This window comes from Oxyura jamaicensis, chromosome 8 (genome assembly GCF_011077185.1).
Source record: "Oxyura jamaicensis isolate SHBP4307 breed ruddy duck chromosome 8, BPBGC_Ojam_1.0, whole genome shotgun sequence".
Taxonomy (NCBI): domain Eukaryota; kingdom Metazoa; phylum Chordata; class Aves; order Anseriformes; family Anatidae; genus Oxyura; species Oxyura jamaicensis.
Genome location: NC_048900.1, coordinates 14,552,788 through 14,558,953, shown reverse-complemented (window position 1 = coordinate 14,558,953; position 6,166 = coordinate 14,552,788). Strand labels below are relative to the sequence as shown.

At 46.7% G+C, this 6,166-nt stretch overlaps 1 protein-coding gene across 5 annotated transcripts in view; it reads left to right on the top strand.

Annotated features, from left to right (window-relative positions):
- Positions 1-6,166, top strand: part of PLA2G4A (phospholipase A2 group IVA) — a 116,882-nt gene that overhangs the window by 28,794 nt on the left and 81,922 nt on the right. For 2 of the 5 annotated variants that reach the window (XM_035333130.1, XM_035333133.1), the window contains exon 1: positions 5,847-6,088. The exons of the other annotated variants lie outside the window; for them this stretch is intronic. The gene's annotated coding sequence lies outside the window, so the exon portion shown is untranslated. Of the gene's footprint in view, positions 1-5,846; positions 6,089-6,166 lie in introns of those variants that run through there. 5 annotated transcript variants of the gene reach the window in all.

The following is a 6,166-nucleotide window of genomic DNA, read 5'->3' as shown; positions in this document are numbered from 1 at the left end:
CCCCCCCCCGAAAAATTAAATAAACAAGGACTCTCCAGCCTGGAAAAGAGATGAGTGACAGAAGTCTGTAAGTGATCAGCGATTTGGAAAAGGTCCAGAGGAAATTACTCGCTATTACTTGCAACACAAAAAGTCATCTGCATCCTGTAAAATGACCAACCTGTACACAAACAATAGGAAGTAAATTTTTATTGACTAAAATTGTGGAACTTCTAGCCACAGGGAGGTACAGAAATTGTGGGTATTCCTTCAATAAGATACAGCAGAGATGACAAAAGTTACATCCAGAGACAGCTAGTTAAAAATTGTGGTCCTGGTGCTACCCCCAGGGGAGGAAGTCCCCAGTCTGTGTGTTGCTGCCAGAGAGAGAAGCACATTGTGGCCTTTCTATTCCTCCCTCTTCTTGGGCATCTACTGGTGGTCACGGATAGAGACAAGATGCAGACAGGCAGGAAGGTGTGGAGTTATGGTCAGAACAGCAGCTCTTCAGAATAATGAACTCCGTACCACTCAGATGTCAAATGTTGACCAAATTATAATTTTTTCCTACTGTGTTTTTTTGTTGTTGTTGTTTGTTTGTTTTTAATGACTGATTTTTGTTCATACTGAGGCAGCTTTGCTGACTTCTGTAATGTACATACATAGTACTCCAGGGTATACTTTAATTCCATATTCGGTCCTGAAGTTCATCTCTTTTAAAAGTGAATGCTCGTATGTGGCCCTATTATAAATAAGACCAGCCTTAGTGTATAATAATACTTCTTTGGGAAGTCACGGGATTTTTCTGTCAAGCATGTGGCAAAGAAGCTGTTATTACCAGATGAGAGTTCTAAGTACTGTAAAACTTCCTTGAAATGCTGACTGCTGTGACATTACTTGAACTGATGTAGTTGTTCACAAAGTGGCTGTCGGGGGAGTTCAGCCAGCCTTTCAGTGTGTACTAATTTGGGGGAAATCCACTAGGGTGCTCAGACAGCCCTTGAGTTTGTACTAATTTGGGGAAAATCCAAGTGATTTGTGCCGTTGTGACAGACCTGGCTGCTTGCCAGCTCAGGACTGCACGTGAAGTAGTTGTGTGTGCCGGGAGGGGGTCAAGAAGATGGAGCCAGCTCCTGTCCAGTGGTGGTGCAGGGCAGGAAGACCCGAGATGATGGGTATGAGTTGAAGCAGGAGAGTCATAGGATCATTTAGGTTGGAGAAGACCTCTAAGATGATCAAGTCCAACTGTTAACCTAGCAAGAGGTACGCAGAGGTATGGAGTGGATTTACAGAGGAACATTTTCCCCCATGAGGACAGTCTGGCAGCAGCACAGCTTGCCCAGAGAGCTTGTGCTGTCTCCATCCTTGAAGGTTTTCAAGTCCTGACTGGCCCAAGCCCTGGGAAACCTGGCCTGCACCCAGAACTACCCTGGCTTTGAGCAGGAGGTTAGACCAGTAAACTCCTGAGATCCCTGTCCAGCCTGAGTTACCCTATGATCCTATCATTTCATGAGGTCAGACGTTACAGATATAATAGCAGACAATTATGAAGACTAACTTCTTCCTTAATATGAAGGTTTCACCCAACATGCTGCGCTTCAAACTCTCAGAAGATATTTCAGGATCACAGCGTTGTGTCTCAGGCCTGCTGTTATTTTAGCCCTTCATGTTTGTTTCCATAACTGCCTTAGGTGACTTGGCCACAACCCGAGACAACCACCATGTAGGTGGGAGGAAGGACAGAAAGAAGGGGTCTGCCAAAGAACTGGACACCTGAGCAGAATTCACTGCGAGTGCAATTTTTCCTCATTCACAGTGGAAAGTCCTCCAGAGCAATTAGTTATTTTTTAATTGATGGGGGGAAAGCGGTTCTGTGCGGATGTGAGGGAGTGACTGCAGAGAGAAATACGTGTAGAGGAAATTTCAGTTTTCCCCTGTGCTGATGAGTTTGATAAATTGCCTCGGAGGAGCAAACTGGAAAATCGGAGTGTGTTTATTCTGCCAAATATCACTAAGAGGCACTTGGATGGCTGCTGATAGCTGAGAGTCCAGCATTAGCAGGGGACCCACTTCAGATTATGCAGCTGATAAGCACATGGTTATTTTTCACTAGAGGCCATCTTAAAAGCAAAAGCTACTTTTTTTTTCTTTTTTTTTTTTTCCCTTTAGTGTTATATACAATGGATGAAATTATTTTTACCACAGAAAGAGAGATACTTTATCTCAGCAAGAGCAAACATCTCAGGTTATGCTCTTCATGGAGGCCTCAGGGAGGTGGAACAGGAGGTGATCCTCTGTTGAATAGCTGGAGTTTGTGAACCTGATCAAAGAATGATTTTTTTATTTTTTTTCCTGATGAGCTGTTTGTGACTAAAAGAAAATTCCGTGTTTGTGTTGAGCATCTGACAAAATACCCCTTTTTGTTTCCTTCATTGATTGATTGTCCTGATACGTCCAGTCTTGCTCTCAGTGGTTTTGCCTAAAGTTTTGTCTGAGCCTTGACAATCAAGAGCAGCACACTAAAATGGCCTCTGTAATTTGTCATAGCATCTCTTACAAGTCTGCTTCAGAAAAGCCCTTTGTCTGCTTCGTACTTCACAATGCCACCACAGCCTCTAATTGCCTCACCGCAGCTCATGGCTTGTTTCCACTGCGGACCATGCCAAGGGCTGATCTGCCACCGTCGCAGAGAGGAGCTGAGGGGGTGGCTCTCGGTCTGAGGGCTTTGGCCGAAACACCTCCTGCCCGAGACAGGAACGTGGTGACATCCTCACCCTGCGGGCTATCATGGAACCAACAGCAGCACAGGTAGCTGTTAGTGGGCTGATGGTCTGAAATGAAACATAATCAAAAAGCCTTTCACATAAAAGAGAGTGGAAGGAGGTTTCCTAACTCAGGTCATTCAGACATTGGTTGTCGAGGCACCGACCAACAGATTACATGGACACAGTGGGGTGAGTAATGGGCTGCAATGTGGGGGGTAGAGCGAGGGATTGGGGAAGGCATCTGTTCAGTTGGTTTGGTCACAGGAAAAAAAAAATCACGAAATCCTACCCATAATTTTCTTGAAGAAATAGGATGAAGACCAAAAATAACTTTCATAATATCATAAGAAATAACAGGAACGGTCATAATGTAAATGAAAGCTTTTCATTTTTTCTGTGTGCGTCAAAAAGAGCAAAGAGGAATTTCTTCTCTCCTCATTACTCAGCTCCTTATCAAGAGTCTGTGTTGCTTTTGTGGGCAGTGAAAGAACAGTTTTGCTACTCAGAACTAAAGCAGGGATTTTTGATGGAAATGCTGCAGTTCCCCTATTTGTTGTTTTTGTGTGCATGTGCGTGTGTTTGCATTTGATATTTGTAGGAAAAAAAAAAAAAAAAGAAAAGAAAGAATATATCCAGAGACATACCCCGGCAGTAGTGTTTTACATAAATTTAAAATGCCAGGAAGGAGAGTTGGAGATTGAGTCTGTTTGCAGACAACTCTTCCTTACAGCTCAAGAATGGGTCATGAAGCCTGCGAGCATCATGTGGCTTCACTGCAGTTTGTGTGTGAGCGGAGCAGGACACGTATCTGGGGTGATGGGTGCTTATGGTCACCTCTGAGACATGCACACCTTCTGAAACCCTGCATTTCCGGTGCTCTGCAGCGTGTGGTATGTGTCTTCAGCAATTCAGAATCTGAAAATTTGGGTGTTTAGATAACAGGAAAGCTGCTCATACCCTCAGCCTTGCCAACCAGGCAAAGGGAAGAAAGTAAATGCCTTGCTAAGAGGAATCACATGCACGCTGTCCTAATTTCCACACATGTTAAGACCGTTACTGAGCTCTGCTGACACATTTTGAAGTGTCCTTTCATACCAAAGGATGAGTTGACAGTGATCTTCAGAGTGTAGTTGACGTGGAAGTCAAAAGGACTAGAATAATGACACCATAGTGGTTTTGCTGCCTTTTTCTGGCTAGTGTTCCCTCAAATAGGCACGATGAGGAAATGGGTGAAGAGGCTGTCCACATCAAATACGTGCTTTCTGAGCTGGCAGCCCTAGGTTTGCTTTCTAAACATAAACTTACCCTTCTTTGTGACAACACTTACAGGACAGCACTTTCCTACCATAATGCCTTTTTTCCTTACAAGATGAGACAGAAAACAAGGTTAAAAGGAATGGCCAGAGTTGCTCAGCTCTAGCAATGCATCATAGCAGACCAGGAAGATGAGGTTTCTGGCTTGCGTTGCTTTGTACCAAGGAGTGGCTTGCTTTCCTCTAATTGTGGCTACCAGCTTACTAGACATTTAGGAACCTTGTTAACAGAATCTGAATGTGAATATTTACCTCTCACTTGTGTGAGCCTACCCTTTGGTTTTCTGTGCTTTGAATCATCTAAGGCATTTTTCTTCTTTGTCTTTTTTTTTTATGGCCGAGTGGCCATGTGGCTATTTAGTTAAGTATGTGCAAAGCCCCAGCAAATTCCAGTAAATTCCATCATAAAACTTAAAACTGGAAAGAGCTTGACATCAACATCAAAGAAAAATTCAGCCTTGTTTTTTGGTGTCTAAAGAAGGACTAGCTTATTTGACATCTGTTATGTTGAGAGAGCTAGGGAGAGCAGCAGCTGAGGCTGATGCCTGTCAGGTTTTCCCATTGACTCACTATGGAATCCACATCACAAGGTTTTTTGTTTGTTTGTTGTTGTTGTTGTTGTTTTTATGGCAATAATGCAGCAAATAATATAACACTTCAGTTTATAAATATACCCTAGTATGCTTCAAAATACATCAATTTAAAAACCTTTAAAGAAAAACAGAACAAATGTGGAAGGGAAATTTAAAGTCATCTTCAAAAAAGTGATAGAATTAATAAAAACAAGTGTGTTGCCATTAAAAATAACCAAAGCCAGCCACTTGCTTCCCTGAATCTACTTCCTGCTTGCCCTTCCTCCAGAAAAGACCATTGTGCATACCCAAAATGTACAAATTTTAACTTCATGCACACCAGATGAGGAGCCAGTGATGTAGTTTGAATAAGGCACACGGGGGTGTGTTTCAGACTAAAAATTTTAATAATGCTGAAGCATGCGGAGGAGCAATAGTCTGATGATGAGAGACAGCAACAGGAATTACTTCCGTGTGTGTGTGAGCTCAGAGGCTTTGTCTTCGTAAGCTTTAGACTGGTGAAGCAGTAACTTGAAACTCCAACTCTCTGCTCCAGAGACTTCCTTCTCTCAGAGCTGGAGGATTTCGGTGAGGGCCACAACACAGAGACCTTGCAGACAGCAAGCCCAGGCGCATGGCCACACAGGTTCGACAGGCGGGGGGGGGGCTGGTGGTGCAGCCATGAGCACATGTCCCCGACTGCTACTGCAGGCTGGTAGCACGGAGCTTTGGGATCCTAGCCGCCTGTTCCCCTCACTAGCCAGCTCAGTATCTGCACCGACAATGTGGGCATGATGTGGTTCTGGCAGCCTCCCACCGTGATGTCTTTTAATCTGATTTGGGCAGATGGAAGGGAGAGGAAGCATAGCTTGGCCGCTGGTTGATCAGAGAGGAGATTGTGGTGGACGTCGTGTGGAACGAAGAGCGGCCATGCAGTCACCTGTGGGTCCGAGCAGCCCCTGGGCATCCCACCGCGCTGGGCACCATGACCAGGGATGCGAGGGGAGGACGGCGCCCGGGTGTGCCACCATGAGTACCCACAGGCCGCGAGTTTCCATTTAGCTGCTGCTAGTATCTGAAATCTATTTTGCTTTTAAATTTGCTTTTATTTACGGACGTTGTCACCGTCGCTGCCCTCTTCTCACGGCCTCAGCCCGGCGCCCCCTCACGGCTGCCCGCGGCCCCGGCCCGGCCGCGCTCCCCTCCGGGCAGTCTCCCCGCCGCCTCCCCGCCCGCCTTTCCAGCGGTCGAAGCGGGACGGCGGTGCCAAAAGGGCGCTTTTTCACTAAAAAACTACCGCGGCCGGCGCCGGACGCCTCCTTTTGGAGGCGGCGGTCAGCTGACGGCTGGCGCCTCCCCCGCCGCCCGGCTGAAAAGTGCCGCATGCCCGCCGCGGGTAGCCGGGCCGAGCCGAGCCGGGCAGGGCAGGGCAGCCGAGACCGCGGGACCGCGCGCAGCTGTAAGCCCCCAGCCGCCCGCCGCGGGGCCGGGCCGGGCCGGGTGGGGGGTGCGCGGTGCGCGGCGGCAGCGCCGGGCC